Consider the following 17,788-nt stretch of genomic DNA (forward strand, 5'->3'; position numbering starts at 1 on the left):
GGGAGGGTCCAAAAACAAAGCAAAAGCAGAAACCCTAACAACAAAACAACAGCAAACAACTACTCAAAATAAGTCTGCAAACACAAATCTAAAACCCTAAAAATCTAAAAAAAAGATTTCTTTTTCTATGTTAAGAGACAGTCATGATTGCATAACTCTGAGAATACATTAAATGTCTCTGAATTGTTTGTTTCAAAATGGTTAATATTATGTTATGTGGATTTTACCTCATTAAAAAAAAAAAAAAAAGAACAAAAAGGAAGAGCCAACCAAATCCATTCTGAGAACACGCCTTCATCCCAGATGGAGTTAAGTGTCCGATAAAAGCTCTTGAACAATCTACGGTGCTCAGAGAAATAAATGAAGCAATGACATCCATTCAAAGGAACCAGGAAGGCCAACTGGCAGATACAGAGCAAGACCAGCTGGGTAAGGAAATGGCAAAAGTCTTGGAAACGGAAAATATAGTCACGGAGACAAAAAACTCCGAAGATGGGAGAGGACTGAGAACCTGTTGAAAAGAGGGTGAGCGAAGTGGAAGACAGACTGAGGAAGCTGCCAGAAGGCAAAACAGGGAGGAAAGGGCTTCCCTGGTGGCGCAGTGGTTGAGAGTCCGCCTGCCGATGCAGGGGACACGGGTTCATGCCCCGGTCCAGGAAGATCCCACATGCCGCGGAGCGGCTGGGCCCGTGAGCCATGGCCGCTGAGCCTGCGCGTCCGGAGCCTGTGCTCGGCAAACGGGAGAGGCCGCAACAGTGAGAGGCCCGCGTACCGCAAAAAAAAGAAAAAAACAAACAGAAAACAAACAAAAAAACAGGGAGGAAAGAGGTGACGGTTTAATCACATGCGTGAGCTCACACACACACACACACACACACACACACACACACACACACAGGAGGAGCTGAGAGGTGCAGCGGGTGGACAACACGTGTACAAGGAGCTCCCAAAGCGGGGCAGAGGGGGGCAGAGAAGCAGAGACCAGGATTGAAGCCACGACATGTGGGTTGAAAACGCACCCCTAGCCCAGCACACACTGAATTTGTTCAGATTCTCAGTTGCAGCCGGAAGAATCCATCCACACTGGCTTTGGTGCAAAGGGGAGAAAGTGGGACATGTGGGTCACTTGACAACCTATAGGTGCGAGAGGGCGGCCAGGTGGGGACGCTCGGGCTGGCAGAGGGAGAAAGGGGAGCGGAGGTGTGGGACAGAGTCTGGTGGCCCGCTGGACCCGTCATGAAGGGCTGCCGGGTGGTTTAAAGATACAGCGAACCGTCCAGGTGACACACGGGGACATGGACACTACAGGAGGAAGGTGCCATGCCCCCACCTGCCTCACGCCGGGTCACTGGGGACCACAGCCTCATCGCCCTCCTGCACTGATGGGTCCGCAGCGATGCAGGACCCCCCCACCCCTCTGTCTGCACTCAGGGGAGACACCCCCTCCCTGGGCACTGCGCCCCCGTCCTGAGCCCAAATTTGCCAACTCGGGGTCCCGATCTGCTGCGGGGAATAATCTGGCAGCTCCATGGGGAGGTGACACCAGGCAGGGCCAGGAGGCTGCCGCCTGGGAGAGCAGAGGGGTGGTGGGATTCGTTCAGAATCCCCTAGTCTAGGCCCTCAGCGTGGAGCTGGCCACACTCGGCAGCCCTGACAGCCGCCCAGGGTGGAGGCTGGCCCCGGGAAGCCCAGGGTGCCCCGGGGACACAGGGCGGCCTCCACCCTCATGTCTGCGGCAGAGAGCCTGGGTGTGGGCACCTCCAGCAGAGAGCTGGGCTTTCTCTCCTTGGAAGCTGTGTCACCCTCCTATAATCCGGCCTGGGACAGTGGCAGGCCTGAGCCCGGAGACGTTGACCCACGAGGTCACACGCTGGCCCTGCACATTCACACGTGGCTGCCCGATGACTGCTGATGTCTGGGTCTGCCCTCCCCACTAGCTCAGGGCCCTGGGCCCTGCAGGTGACAGGCCAGCCACAGCCCACACGGATGGCAGGTGGCCAGCACGGGCCCGGGGCCAGGTCGCCTGCTCTACCTGGTGGCTGAGGGCGGGGAAGGGATCTTTGGGGCCAGAGGATGTTGAGAGTGACTTGAACCCCCTGTGGGTCTTTGAGCTCAGCCAGGGCCCCGGGCCCACAGGGCTAAGTGTGTGACTAATGTCCTTCGGAGGCCATTGAGGATCTGGTGTCAGACACGTCCCTGCCCCACCGAGAACTGGAACTTTCTGTGAACTGCACCAGACCCAAGGCACCCGCAGCCGTACTCAGAATGGCAGCTGCCAGCTGCAACCTTGGGATCTCAAGGTCTCCCCTTGTGACTACGCAACCATTTCAGACCCCAACCAAGCCTCACTTAACAAGCACCTCACTTCTTACCAGCTCCAATTATTATTTGGTTTTTTTACTTTTTTATTGAAGTATAGTTGACTTACATCCAGTTGTAATTCTTGATAAACAACTCGCGTAACTAGCTGTAGCCTTCGGTTTTCTCCTTTCCAAGCCTCCCCCGTCCTGTAGTACTGCAGAGCACAATTCAGGCGTTTCTTGAATCTGTGTCTCCAGGGCTGCAGTCCTAACAAAGCCCCAAACACGCTTTTTATGTCAATCGGGTCTCCATTGTTGGAGTTTTGGTTAACAGAGGGAAAGGCCCTGCTCGTGTGACCCCGGGCCAGTGGGTCCCCTCATCTGGGAAATGGGAGCGACAGCAGAAGCTGACGTGGTCACAGGGCCATCACCAGGGACAGGTGATGACAGTGACGGGTCTGTCTCTCCACTCAGGGTCACTGGCCTGGCCTGGCTGGCGAACTCAGGTCCCCCTTCCCCACCCAGGCCAGGAGCCTCTCTGACCCTCACCTGGAGGCCGCGGTCCCCTCCCCGTGCCCCGGGGCCTCTGTCCTCTCTCCCGCCGCCTCGTCCCCCCCCCCCCCGCCACCTTCACTTGCTCACGTGTGGAATCTCCACCTGGGACGGTGGCCACGGCCAAGCTCTGTCCCCTTGATACCCGTGTCCCCGCCGTCCGGACCCGGGAGCCGCTGCCTCTCCTCCGTCCTCCCCGGGCAGCTGGATCTCAGGGGAGCCAGAGGGGCTGCACTCAGGCCTGGCCCCCGCGGACTAGTGTGGCCTTGGACAAGCTGGACTCCTTGAGCCAGGCTTTCCTGCTGCTCCTGGGGAGAGGCCGTGGCGGTGGAGCCCCAGGTGAGGGGGGCTCCTGGTTTGGCCCTTTCTAGGCCACCGTCGGGGTCAAGCGCCCGCCCCTCCCGAGTTCAGTTTCCCGCTGGCCTCACAAGGCCGTCGTGGGCAATGACGGGCGACGCTCGAGAACCTCCCAGCCTGACGCCCTGCTCCCTCCTGGCCCCGCCCCCAGCCCCATGGCTCACTCCCGCCACCATGATGTCCCCCGTCTCTTAGCTGCCCCTCCTCCAGGAAGCCCCTGGCGGAGGGCCTGTTTGTCTCCCCAGCCCACGTGCATTTCCTGAGCAACCACGTGATTCGGCAGCGCTCTGGGCCCAGAGCTCCGGCCCATGATCACTGCCGCCGTCCCAAGGGCCAAGTGAGGTCCTTGGTGCTGGGAGGAAAAGGCCCTGATGAGGCTGATGTCCTGGGAACCCGCGGTGCTGTTGATTTCCAGGCTCCAGGTTAGGAGGGGGAACTGAGGAGGTGGGGCTGCAGAGATAATAATAAAAACCACAGACAGGGTTGTTCTGTGTGGACAAGCCTGCCTGGCTCTGTCTGAGGGCAGGGACGCCCCCCTCCCCCCTCAGACCCGCGGGGGACACCCGGGGCCGTTCCCGCACAGGAAGTGGCGGTTCAGAGGGAGGGACAGCGGCCACGACGTCAGGGAGACGGTTCTGCCCCGCAGGGCCCGACGCTGGCAACCCCTCAGAGCATAGACGCGAAGTTAATAGCCGCTTAGTCTCAACGTCAGCACCGGGCAGCAATCAGATCCAACGTCTTCCAGCACATGGAGGGGTGCCACGTTTCGACAAATGGTGACCATGTGTACATGCCGAAAACTGTTCTTTTTAGGGCAGTTTCCCCATCGTGGGAATATTAGGCTGAACCGTAGGATTTTTAAGTGGGAATATCTGGGGGAGGGACTGTTTTCTGTCCGTGTTCAGGAGCCAGGAGGACAGGCCCCCGCAGCTCAGGCTGTCCCCATCACGTGCCCCTTCCCTGCTGGGTCCCGGGAAGAGGCCCGGATGCCTTTCCCCTCCGGCTTCTTATCAGCTCATCGTCCACTTAGGTCATGACCTTCCTGCCGGCTAGTCTCTGCGCGAAATGAAGTCAGCGCCCCACATACTTGGCCGGAGGGCTGCAGAGACTTCCTATTTGGGAATAAAAACGAGCGAGGCCTCTGGAGTCTTCGGGAAGCGGAGAGCCCTGGCTTCCGGAGACGCTGGCGAGGGAAACCAGGGCACGGCTCTGGAAGAGCGGGGCCTCCCCCGGGGGGAAGCCGCCGCCAGGCCGCCCCCGCCCGCTGTCCCACGTGCCCAGGCACTCGCGGCTCTGCGGCGGCTGCGGCCTTGACCGCGGTCTCCCGTCTGACGCCTCCCTTCCCAGCCTCTCAGGGCATGTGAGATGCTGGGCCCGTGAGCCCCCAGACCCCCTCGCCGAGCCCGGCTCCTGGGGCAGACCGGACCCCAGAGGCTGGGGGTCCCAGGCCCTGCTGCCCTGCGGCCCGGTGTGGCCAGCGTCGTGCTCTGCTGGGAGCCCAGAGGCTGAGCCTGGGGGAAGCGGAGGCGTTTTTCCCTCACCGCCAGCTGCGTCTAAGATGCTTTTGCACCTCTCTGTAGCGCGGCTTCTGCAGCGTGACCTGGGCCTTGGCCCCACCCTCTCTTCCTCCGGTCTCCAGGTGGCCTGGTCTCCCAGGGATGTGTTGGCTCCTGCCCTCCCCCACTCTTCTCCTGGTGCGTTGGGGTCACCTCCCACTTTAACTGTCCTGGAATACTGCCTCAGCACCTGCTTCTGGGGGACCCACCCGAGCGAGCCTCCTGCTTTTGCCTCAACACCCCCTATCTGGCCTCTCAGCAGGACCCTCACTCCGTCTCTCCTTCGGGGTCCCAGAAGCATCGTTGTCCAGGCGGGGGTGGGGTGGGGTGGGGGGCCCGCCCCCGCCCTTCGGCCTAGCGTTCCTTGCTCTCTGATTACCAGAGGAGGGAGGAAGGCAGAGGCAGAAAGGGGGTGCATGGGGGGCGCGAGCAGGCTGGGCGCCCACTGCATGGACCCGTCCGAGCGCTGGGGACTCCGGTCAGCGCCCTAGGGAGCTGGTGCAGCCCCCCAGGCCTGGGACAGCAGAGCCCCCGGGTTACGTGTAAAGTTCTCCTTACATAACCAGCGTGAAGATACGTGAAAAGCTCCAGGCAAGTCAGAGCAGCCGCAGATGGACGAGAGCCTAGATAGACAGACACCGGGAAAGCGGTGAGTAATGGCTGGAAAGCCCCAGCCCTGCAGGAAAGGGACGCTGGGCGGGGCAGCCCTGTGGGAGAAAATGGTGCGACGGACAGACGCGGGGGCCGCTGCCCGCTCCTAGGGTGGGGCCACACGGCCGTGCAGGCGACCTGCGGGGTCTGAGCTTCCAGGACGCCCCCCCCCCAGCCCCCGGCCTCCATCCCGCTGTCCTCGCCCACCTCGGCCGCTTATCTCAGGAGGGTCATGGTGGCGGTTCCCTCCCTGGGATGCAGAGCCTCATGCAGACCCCCACCTGGCCCCCCAGCTGCTCTGGACAGAAGCCGAGCCCACCTCACCGGCCCTGCTGCCTGGGTGGGAAAGCAGGGTACCCAGACCCGTTCTGAGTCTCAGAGGCCGTAAGGATGGGGTGGGGGCACAGGGAGAGGGGAGGAAGGAGACGGGGAGGGGACAGGGTGGCCTCAGAACCCTAGGGCCTTACTGCGGGACATGCCTGTCCCCTCCCACCGCCCCCAGCATCAGCCCCTCCCGGCACCACCAGGCCCCTTCCAGGCAGCCCCCTGCCCCCTCCCACCCAGGCTCCTGACGCCAAAGCCTCCCCCCCCACCTCTTCCCCTCACCGCTTCCTGGGGCCCCAGAGCGCGCGGGCCCAGCCCCCATGTCTGATGGGGAGCCGAGCCCGGGGGAGGGCGCTTTGTTCTCCGTTCCTCTGGTGGGGGCTGCCCTGGCCTCAGCCCCTCCCGCCTTCACCTGAGCTGCGCTCCCCGTGGCCCCCAGGCCCTCCCCTCCCCTGGGCAGTGACTGTGCCGGGAAAGCAGCTGCATAAAAACAGCTCCATCTTACTAAGCCGCAGGCCTCTCTTCCGGCTTCCCAGGACACAGCCCCAGACGCGTGCAGAGATGCGGAGACGCGTGCAGAGATGCGCGGCGCGTCCGCGCTGGCCCAGCTGTCCAAGCCGCTGCCGCGCCCACCCTCAGCGCCTCGAGTCCTGTGAAGCGGCTGCCCACTGGCCCACTCTGGGGACCCTGTGGGTGCAGAGTACGTGCCCTGCCGGCCTCACGCTGTCCCTGTTTAGAGCAGTATTTTTGCCCAGGGAGGTGCCACTGGCCATCCAGCCGCTCCTTACCCAGAGGCCCGAGCGCAGCAGCCTGGGGGTGGCGAGATCCCAGGCACAGTCCAGCCGAGAGACAAGGACCCCCCCACCCCCCGCTACATCCACCAACAGGAGCCTTCAGCCCCTCTTCCCTCAGGGGAGTCTGGACGTTTTTACCCCCAGCAACTGGCCAGACATGGAATGTTCTCAGGGGACCCCAAAATGACTCAGGATTGGGGGTTACTCACAGGAGCTCTGGGGCTGCTGAGCAAACCAGTCCACCTGGGATTTCCAGCTCCGTGGGTGGAGACCCACTCCTGTCCCCCCGCAGTGGAGGGACATCAGACCCCAGGATGCTGCCCCACCAGGGAATGAGGGAGCCCGCCTGGGGGGATGGGGTGCCCCAGCGGAGTGTGGCCAGCAGACCCACTGGCCCCCAAACAGCACCTCCACCAGTCTTTGGGGTCCTGGAAGCCCACCACGGTCCTAGCCCTGGGGCAGAGGCTCAGACGTCACGCGTGGCCCCTGTTAAGTTCAGGGTTCGTGCTGGGTCACTGTTCGCCTCCTGGGCCCCGATCCAGGACTCCCCTGCCTTTAGCTTTGCTCCCCACTTCCCGCCTGGTGCCCCGCTTGGTAATTTGGTTGCTGGCTTACCACGGAACTGTTCTTAGTAAACGCGGGCTGTAATCCTGAACCTTGGGCTGGGAGTTCAGACCACTGACCTTGACCCTAATTGTCCATCTGACTGGCTTTCATCTCCATTTTACTGTTTGCTTCGTTTGTCCCCCTGGTTTTTGTCCCTCTTTTCTTGTTCTTATTTCAATGGTTTGCCATATTCATTTAAATTTATCTATTGACTTTTTGGCTAGAGCTCTTCGTAATTTTTTAAGCGGTTGCTTCCCGATTATAATAGAACCCTAACCTTTCAGTCTACTTAGGGTTCATATTTTGCTAAGATTTTTGATGTGGACCATTTTTAAGGTCTTTATTGAATTTGTTACAATATTGCTTCCGTTTTATGTTTTGGTTTTTTGGCCGCGAGGCATGTGGGATCTTAGCTCCCCGACCAGGGATCGAACCCGCACCCCCTGAACTGAAAGGCGAAGTCTTAACCACTGGACCCCAGGGAAGTCCCTAGGGTTCATATTTAGCACTTCAAGTAACACGTAGAAGCCTTATAACCACACAGACCCCTTTCCCTCCTCCCTTCTTTAAAGATACTGTCCCACTGCCCTCTGGCCTCCATGTTGGTTTTTACATTTTTGGTTGTTTTTAAAAATTTTGCACTTGTTTATTTTGCGCCTGATATCTTGTTAATGAATAGACTTTCTAAGACCAGATTTAGGTTTACAGAAAAATTGAGCAGGAAGTACAGAGGGGTCCCATCCCCTTCCCCTGGCTCACAGGTTCCCCTGTTGCTAACATCCTGCATTAGTGGAGTGCACCTGCTACACCTGATGGCCAGTGTTGCTACCTTATTGTTAATTAAAGTCCACAGTTTGCATCAGGGCTCACTCTTTTTTTTTTAATTTAAACAAAAATTATTTATTTATTTTTGGCTGCATTGGGTCTTTGTTGCTGCACGCAGACTTTCTCTAGTTGCGGTAAGTGGGGGCTACTCTTCACTGCGGCGCATGGGTCTCTCATTACGGTGGCTTCTCTTGTTGCAGAGCACAGGCTCTAAGCGCACAGGCTCAGTAGTTGTGGCTCGCGGGCTCCAGAGCACAGGCTCAGTAGTTGCAGCGCACAGGCTTAGTTGCTCTGCGGCATGTGGGATCTTCCCGGACCAGGGCTCGAACCCGTGTCCCCTGAATTGGCAGGCAGATTCTTAACCACTGCGCCACCAAGGAAGTCCCCAGGGCTCATTCTTGGTGTTGTACATTTTGTGGGTTTTGACAAGTGTATAATGACATGTATCCACCATTACGGGATCACAGAGCAGTTTCATTGCCTTAAAAGTCCTCTGTGCTCTGTGTACCCATCCCTCCTCCCCACAACCCCTAGCAACCTTTTTTCTGTCTCCAGTTTTGCCTTTTCCAGAAGGCCATATGTTAGTATCACACACTGTGTAACCTTTTCAGACAGACTTCTTCTACTTAGCAAGACACATTCAACATTCCTTCGTGTCTTTCTGTGGCCTCCACGGTGTTTGATGAGAAATCCGTGGTCATCTGAATTGCTCTTCCCATATGTGTAATGTATCATTTTTCTTTAGCTGCTTTCAAGGCTTTTTCTCTATCCTTGTTTCTTAGCAGTTTACTTGTGATGTGTCTGGACATGGTATTCTTTGACTTTAGCCTGTTTGCGATTTGCTGAGCTTGTGGAAACTGTACATTTACTTCTTCCCCCAAATTCGGGACATTTTGTGCTATTATTACTTCAGATATTTTTCTGCACCATGTTTTCCTCCTCTCCTCTGGGATTCAAATGACACAAATGTTAGATATTGTCCCACAGGTCCCTAAGGCTCTGTTCATTTTCTTTTTCAGTTTTATATTCCTCTCTGTTGTTTAGGTTGGAACTTTTCTATTGGTCTGTCTATAAGTTCACTGACTCTTTCCTGTCATTGCCATTCTGTTATTAAGTTGTCGATGAAAATAATCAATAAACAATCAATAATAAGACTAGAAAAGAGTTTTATTTGAGCCAAACTGAGGACTAACCTTGAAGCCCACTTCCCAGATTATGCTGAGAAACTGCTCTGGAGAAGCAGAGTTTTTAGCACAGTTTTCTATCTTGTCAGAACAAAGAACATTAACAAGTCAGGGATACATTTCTTCAAGGTTTCAAAAAAAAAAAAACAGACTGGCACATGCCCAGCAAATCTGTGGACTTGGCACCTGAGAGGGAGGCTTATCATCAAAGGAGGACCAGTATTGGCCTCCCAAGAAGAGGGGCATTTAATCTTTTTTTTTTTTTTTTTTTGTGGTATGCGGGCCTCTCACTGTTGTGGCCTCTCCCGTTGCGGAGCACAGGCTCCGGACGCGCAGGCTCAGCGGCCATGGCTCACGGGCCCAGCCGCTCCACGGCATGTGAGATCTTCCCGGACCGGGGCACGAACCCGTGTCCCCTGCATCGGCAGGCGGACTCTCAACCACTGTGCCACCAGGGAAGCCCTAATCTTTATTTTTAACATGGACATAGTTTACTTCTGGTCAGTGTGCTCTTTTCTTTAATAATTAAAGCAAATGTACAGTGTATGTTCGATAGGCCACAAACAGGCTGTTCTAGTCAGCATCAATATCAAGTTAACTCATGTATAAGCCAGAATGACTTTCCTGTATCTCAATATGTGAAAATTTCTTTTATCAAAATCCATCCAGTGACTTTTTTAAATTTCAGATATTTTATCTTTCAGCTCTAAAGTTTCTATTCAGTTCTTTTTTGTTGTTCCTATTTTTCTACCAAGAATTTCTATCTTTCCATTCATTTCAAGTGTATTTTACTTTACCACATGGGGCATGGTTACAACAGGTGCTTTAAAGTCTTTGTCAGAGAACTCCAGCATCTGGGTCATCTTGGGGGCATCTAGCGATTTGTCTTTCTCTTGAGAATTTTGTGATTCCTTGTATGTGGCGTAATTTTGGATTGCATCCTGGACATTTTCAAGATTATGTTGTGTAGACTCTGGGTCTTGTTAAAATCCTCTGGAAAATGTTGGTTTTTCTTTTTTTAAGCAAGCAGTGCATCCACTTGGGTAAGACCACAAGTTCCATCTCACCTCCTGTGGGCCGTGGTCTCCATCGCAGTTCGGCGGTCAAGGTCTTTGCTGTGCTGCTGTAGGTCAGTCCCAAGCAGGGCTCAGCAGAGGGCCCAGGATGGGACCAGCTTCACACACAGAATCAGGAATCCTCTTCTCCAGCTCTTTCCTCTCCAGGATTTCTCCCACAGTCTTCAGCCCACGAGGACTGCTTTTCTTCCTCCTCTGTCCAGCGGTGGAGCTCCTCCCAGAGCGGTGGCTGCTCCTGCCTCACTGTTGTGAGTAGCAGGCTTTCTCCTTCACCAGGAGCAGAATCCCACACTTGATGGTGCAAAGTCATTTTAACTGGTGTAACTGGTACAATATTTTTAGGCCACTAGATTCAAGGGTGTAAAAATTGTAACTGTATTCTTCAGAGAATCGGTTTAACCTGTGTTTGGAAACCTCCATTCCCACTGATGGCAAGAAATAAATCTTAGTCAGATCAGAGGAAACCATGTCTTTTGTACTTCAAATTATTACATCTAGAATTTTCTCTTTCCCCTGTCTTGCTGGTGAATAGTGATATAGATGTTGGTCAGTGGGTGACTCTAGTGAGTTTCTGGGCTGCCTGAAGATAGTGGTGGGAGGGGCTGCCGTGGCTCACCCTCCCAACAACCTGCTCTGGAGGCAAATCCATGGGTGGGGCTCCAGCTACGAGGGGCTTGATTCCAGTTACAGAGCTGCCCTGGTGACCACAGAAGCCGTGTGCTGTCCATGGGGTCTCTCTGGCCCTCCCAAAATGCCATGGAGGATGGAGAGCAGTGGGGTGGCCAGCTGCAGCTCCTGGAGATGACCACGTGTGTCCACCTGTGCCCAGGCCATGCACACCCCTCGTGGGCTGGGAGCTCGGGGCCTGCAGGCATCCTGCTGCTGACCTCCCCCTGTGGGCTCTGTCCTGAAATGTGGGAAGGTCATGGGGTTGGTCAAGCCCATCATTTGCCTCAAATCTGGGGGGAAGTGCCACAGCAGGTACTGGTGGCCATCCCTGTGAACTGCCTGTCCTGGCTGTCCTAGATCCGTGTGTTTAGCTTACTTTAAATCACCTAGTGATTAAATAATTACATAACTGTCCATTCCTGCCCGAGTCTTCCCATGCAAGGGGAGCTCCAGGAAGAGGGATCATGTCCACGTGGCTTCATGCACTGCCTGGCACACTGGGGTCCACGGGGGGCTGGCCCCAAGACCCGGGCCCATGAATCCACGCTCCAGACAGCTCATCTCTTGGGAACATTGAGGGTGTTGCTATCATTATGGAGACTGAACAGATGTTGGGAGACGTGATGGGACTCCAGAAGCTGAGCTCCGACAGGGATAAGCTGCAGACTCCGGGGTCTAACTCGGAAGCACACAAACCTGCAGAGCTATCATTCTTCAGTGGGAGGGGAGATATGGACAGAAAAACGCTGAAAGTTTCCAGGAAGCAGCAAATCTGACACTGTTTGCAGGGAGGTGGGTGGCTAATGACAGGTGTGGCCAGAGGGCTGCAGAAGAGGGTCCTGGATTTGGCCTGGGGAGGGAGAGCCCAGGTGAATCTGCGGAGCAGGGAGGCCCAGGTGTGGCCGTATTCCAGCGGGTGTCACCGGAGGACTGATCAGCTGCTCTAGAAGGCGGCTCGGTCCTGGCCGAGCCACACGGGTCCTTCCCTGACCAGCTGGCACGTTCTCCAGATGGTGGCAAGGACACGGCATCCATGTGAAACCTCTGAGGCTGCTGGGCCTTGATCTGAGGCGAAGCCTCGAATTTTCCTCTTGGCAGAGCCAAACTCAGAGGAACACCAACTGCCAGCACAACAGAAAGAAAACCTGTTTCCTTTACTTCCTTTGGGGAAAAAAACTAAAGTTCAGAACAAACGCTTGATAAACCACTAGCCAGACTCATCAAGAAAAAGAGGGAGAGGACTCAAATCAATAAAATTAGAAATGAAAAAGGAGAAGTTACAACAGACACCTCAAAAATACAAAGCATCCTAAGAGACTACTACAAGCAACCCCATGTCAATAAAATGGACAACGTGGAAAAAAATGCACAAATTCTTAGAAAGGTATAACCTTCCAAGACTGAACCAGGAAGAAATAGAAAATATGAACAGACCAATCACAAGTAAGGAAATTGAAACTGTGATTAAAAATCTTCCAACAAACAAAAGTCCAGGACCAGATGGCTTCACAGATGAATTATATCAAACATTTAAAGAAGAGCTAACACCCACCCTTCTCAAACTCTTCCAAAAAATTACAGAGGAAGGAACACTCCCAAACTCGTTGTATGAGGCCACCATCACCCTGATACCAAAACCAGACAAAGATACTACAAAAAAAGAAAATTACGGACCAATATCACTGATGAATATAGATGCAAAAATCCTCAACAAAATACTAGCAAACAGAATCCAACAACACATTAGAAGGATCATACTTCATGGTCAAGTGGGATTTATCCCAGTGATGCAAGGATTCTTCACTATACGCAAGTCAATCAATGTGATACACCATATTAACAAATTGAAGAAGAAAAACCATATGATCATCTCAATAGATGCAGAAAAAGCTTCTGACAAAATTCAACACCCATTTATGATAAAAACTCTCCAGAAAGTAGGCATAAAAGGAACCTACCTCAATATAATAAAGGCCATATACGACAAACCCACAGCAAACATCATTCTCAATGGTGAAAAACTGAAAGCATTTCCTCTAAGATCAGGAAAAAGGCAAGGATGTCCACTCTCGCCCCTATTATTCAACATAGTTTTGGAAGTCCTAGCCATGGCAATCAGAGAAGAAAAAGAAATAAATGGAATACAAATTGGAAAAGAAGAAGTAAAACTGTCACTGTTTGCAGATGACATGATACTATACACAGAGACTCCTAAAGATGCCACTGGAAAACTACTAGAGCTAATCAATGAATTTGGTAAAGTTGCAGGATACAAAATTAATGCACAGAAATCTCTTGCATTCCTATACACTAATGATGAAAAATCTGAAAGAGAAATTAAGGAAATGCTCCCATTTTCCACTGCAACAAAAAGAATAAAATACCTAGGAATAAACCTACCTAAGGAGACAAAAGACCTGTATGCAGAAAACTATAAGACACTGATGAAAGAAATTAAAGATGATACAAACAGATGGAGAGATATACCATGTTCTTGGATTGGAAGAATCAATACTGTGAAAATGACTATACTACCCAAAACAATTTACAGATTCAATGAAATCCCTATCAAATTACCAATGGCATTTTTTACAGAACTAGAACCAAAAAATCTTAAAATTTGTATGGAGACACAGAAGACCCCGAATAGCCAAAGCAGTCTTGAGGGAAAAAAACGGAGCTGGAGGAATCAGACTCCCTGACTTCAGACTATACTACAAAGCTACAGTAATCAAGACAATATGGTACTGGCACGAAAACAGAAATATAGGTCAATGGGACAGGATAGAAAGCCCAGAGATAAACCCATGCACCTATGGTCAACTAATCTATGACGAAGGAGGCAAGGATATAAAATGGAGAAAAGACAGTCTCTTCAATAAATGGTGCTAAGAAAACTGGACAGCTACATGGAAAAGAACGAAATTAGAACACTCCCTAACACCATACACAAAAATAAACTCAAAATGGATTAAAGACCTAAATGTAAGGCCAGACACTATCAAACTCTTAGAGGAAAACATAGGCAGAACACTCTATGTCATAAATCACAGCAAGATCCTTTTTGACCCATCTCCTAGAGAAATGGAAATAAAAACAAAGATAAACAAATGGAACCTAATGAAACTTAAAAGCTTTTGCACAGCAAGGGAAACCATAAACCAGACGAAAAGACAACCCTCAGAATGGGAGAAAATATTTGCAAATGAAGCAACTGACAAAGGATTAATCTCCAAAATATACAAGCAGCTCATGCGGCTCAATATCAAAAAAGCAAACAACCCAAACCAAAAATGGGCATAAGACCTAAATAGATGTTTCTCCAAAGAAGACATACAGATGGCCAAGACGCACATGAAAAGCTGCTCAACATCACTAATTATTAGAGAAATGCAAATCAAAACTACAATGAGGTATCACCTCACACCAGTTAGAATGGGCATCATCAGAAAATCTACAAACAACAAATGCTGTAGAGTGTGTGGAGAAAAGGGAACCCTCTTGCACTGTTGGTGGGAATGTAAATTGATACAGTCACTATGGAGAACAGTATGGAGGTTCCTTAAAAAACTAAAAATAGAATTACCATATGACCCAGCAATCCTACTACTGGGCATATACCCAGAGAAAACCATAATTCAAAAAGACACATGCACCCCAATGTTTATTGAAGCTCTATTTACAATAGCCAGGTCATGGAAGCAACCTAAATGCCCATCAACAGATGAATGGATAAAGAAGATGTGGTACATATATACAATGGAATATTACTCAGCCATAAAAAGGAATGAAATTGAGTCACTTGTAAAGACGTGGATGGATCTAGAGACTGTCATATAGAGTGAAGTAAGTCAGAAAGAGAAAAACAAATATTGTATATTAACACATGTATGTGGAACCTAGAAAAATGGTACAGATGAACCAGTTTGCAGGGCAGAAATAGAGACAGATGTAGAGAAAAAACGTGTGGACACCAAGGGGGGAAAGTGGCGGGGGGTGGGGTATGTGATGAATTGGTGATTGGGACTGACGTATACACACTAATATGTATAAAATAGGTGACTAGTAAGAACTTGCTCTATAAAAAAATACATAAAATAAAATTCAACAGTTCAAAATAAAAGAACAAACGCATGGTGAGAGAGTGCTCAGTTTTGTCTCCTGGAATCCGCAGGTGCCGGAGTCATCAGAGGAGGTGGAACTGGGCGGGCACGACCTGGGTCTCAGGCCAGCTTTGCCAGGCAGCACCCACGTGACCCTGAGCATGCTGCCCACCTCCCCAGCCTCAGTTTCCCCGTGTGCAAGTCGAAGTGATTGGATGAGAGCAGAGCTGGTGCCGCCGTGACTCCTGACATTCTGGTCGGCAGCGTCTTAAACACTTAAAAATGAATTGCCTATGTTTAAAAGGAGGGAATGTCACCTAAACATCCAGCTTTCCTGAAAGTCAGTCTGCAAGTGGTCCACCTTCCCACGTGGCTCCAGTGTGGGTGGGACACCCGGTCCCTGGGTCACTGCCATCCCCGCGCCACCCCTTCTCACGTCCCTTCCTGCCCGGCCTCTGCGGCCACCGACTTCTCACACCTTGTGTTGGTGTCTCCAAACACCACACCCGGGGATGCCAGGCCTGAGGGAGCGGCCCTACTGCCCTGGGAAGTGGTCCGTGCCGATGGGGCAGCCCCCTCTGTCAGCTGATGGTCCCCTGGAAACTGCTGCGTCCCCTCAGGCCGAGGCCCTAGCATCACCGCACTCCTGACACTTTCAGTTAACAAACTTGAGCCACACGTGCTTAGTGTCCCAGGTCTTGGTCTCCCCAGGGAGCTGCTGTCCAGCAAGGCCGGGTGGCCCAGCTGCGTCAGGTTAGAGGAGATGGACAGATGCCACACCCAGAACCGCTCACCTGTCTCCTGAGGCCCCACACGCCAGGCGCCACACAAGGCACAGGTGCACACACACTCGCACGTGCACACGCACACGTACAGATGTATTATCTACCCACACATACACTCCAGCCCTTTCTCCTGCCCCCTCCGCCGTGTCTTTCTAGATTCCGTCCACCTCCAAGGCCTTTCTGACGTATCTCTATTGGGAAAGGAGGGGGGTGGGGACACACAAGAGGAGGGGCCGGGGTCAGATCCGTGGAGCGTGGGCCTTGGGCTCCAGGAGCTCTAGTCGGCCAGGGCGACAGGAGCAGGTGCCAGGGAGGGGTGGCTGGGTCCCCGGGGTCCGCGGGGCATCACGGGGACGGGCTATGGTCTGCAGAGATGTGCTTCAACGTGCGGGTTTGGGGAGGACGCAGGGACCGTGGTCTGGTGCAGTGGTGGGGGGCCAGGGAGCCCCCAGCCCCGGCCCAGTGGAGGGGAGGGAGGGGAGGGAGGGGAGGAGGGAGGGGAGGGGGGAGGGGAGGGGGGAGGGGAGGGGGGAGGGGAGGGGTCCAGGACAGTTACAGCAGGAGACGCGGGGATGCGCAGGACCAGGGGAGGCTCTGCCATCCGGTGATGCCCTCTTGTCTCAGAAGGTGCACGGAAGGTGAGGGTGTTGGGATGGGTGGGAGGTGGGCATGGGTTGGGGGCGCAGAGCCACGTGGGCGGGGAGGGTAAGCCCTTGGAGCTGTCGGCTTCTTATGTGTCGATGATGGTTGGGACAGGGGTGCAGGCACCTGGACATGGCTCTGTGGGTCTCAGGCCGGCTGGGGGAGATTAAGGTGCGAGTGAGTGAGTGAGTGCAGGTGTGTATGAGTGATTTGGGGGGGTGATGTACGTGCATGCGTGTACGATGTGTGTGCGTGAGTGGTGTGTGTACTTGAGATGTGTGTGTGCATGTGTGAGCGGGTCCCGGGGCTCAGCCCTCTCTCCTCCCACAGATGGAGGCGCAGACGTCAGCCTACTTGCCAAGTTCAGGCAGAGGGGATTTCCCCAGGCCTGGAGCCTGGCGTTCCGCCCCGAAATAAGTGTTTTGAGAATTAAGAAGGCGGCCACTGGAACTCTTAAATTTTTTTTTTTTTTTAATGCAAGGGATTTAGGGAAAATGCGAGTAACTTCAAGGGGCCATCCTGAGCTCAGGACATTATGGTCAGCATGGTTGCTGGCCCTGAGCAGTGAAACCAGAGCTCCAGAATATTCTGGGCCCCCAAAGTGTCAGCTAGGCCTTCTGTTTCCTTCCCGAGCCAGGGAGTGGGACTGGCAGATTTAAGGAAGTTTTCAACAGGGATTGAAACAAGGCCACACTCAGGTTAAACCGACCAGTCAGGGTTCCTCGAGTATTAGGACATTTCCAAAGACTGAACACGCACGGACTTTGTGATTTGTGATCTGAAATGACAGGAAAGTGACCTTTGAGTGAAATTTGTGATTCTTGGCATTCCTAAAATCTCTTTAGTGTTTAGTTCTGAAGAAGTGACGGCCAGGCCCCTCCCTTGGTGGCCTCTGCTTTTGCGGAAGCCTGCGTAGCATGCTGTCCGAGTGGGTGGAGAGGGCAGGATGTGTTGGAATTGCTTTGCTGGGGACACTCCGTCTCCCCTGTGGTTTCCCTTGGGGCCTTGTTTGGATGGGGTGTCGGGGGCCTTAGTCCCCAACTCTCTGTTGGAGGGTGATTTCTAAAGGATGTACCTGGAAATGCAACCCTGGCATTTCTGTCCTGTGGGGGAAGCTGCAGCTGGACCTCAGGGGCACCAGCAGCTCCCAGGAAGACTGTGACTTGGGGACGACATCAGGGTGATGGTGGCGGGCAGAGGGTCAGAGCTGGCTGGGGACCAAGGGCACATCACAGTCGCTCAGCTGTGGCCCAGGCTCTGGTGGGCTTGGAACTCACTTGGAACTCAGGATGGCCTTGGGTCAAGGAGGGCAGGGCCTTTGGTGCCGTGGGAGTTCTCCAGAAGGGTGGCCTCCAAGTTTTTGT

The 17,788-nt window shown here is 53.2% G+C and overlaps 1 long non-coding RNA gene across 2 annotated transcripts; it reads left to right on the top strand.

The window, feature by feature from the left end:
* The first annotated feature begins 3,405 nt into the window (after positions 1-3,405).
* On the top strand, positions 3,406-6,386 carry LOC308617544. 2 transcript variants are annotated; one of them, XR_014015883.1, is made up of 3 exons: positions 3,406-3,631; positions 3,856-3,995; positions 4,240-6,257. It is a non-coding gene; the product is annotated as an uncharacterized lncRNA (long non-coding RNA). The 2 variants fall into 2 exon arrangements; XR_014015884.1 differs by lacking the exon at positions 3,406-3,631 and having other exon boundaries at positions 3,861-3,995; positions 4,240-5,800; positions 6,256-6,386.
* The last annotated feature ends 11,402 nt before the right edge of the window (positions 6,387-17,788 follow it).

The sequence above is a fragment of the Mesoplodon bidens genome (assembly GCF_964165515.1).
Source record: "Mesoplodon bidens genome assembly, chromosome: 5".
NCBI classification, from domain to species: domain Eukaryota; kingdom Metazoa; phylum Chordata; class Mammalia; order Artiodactyla; family Ziphiidae; genus Mesoplodon; species Mesoplodon bidens.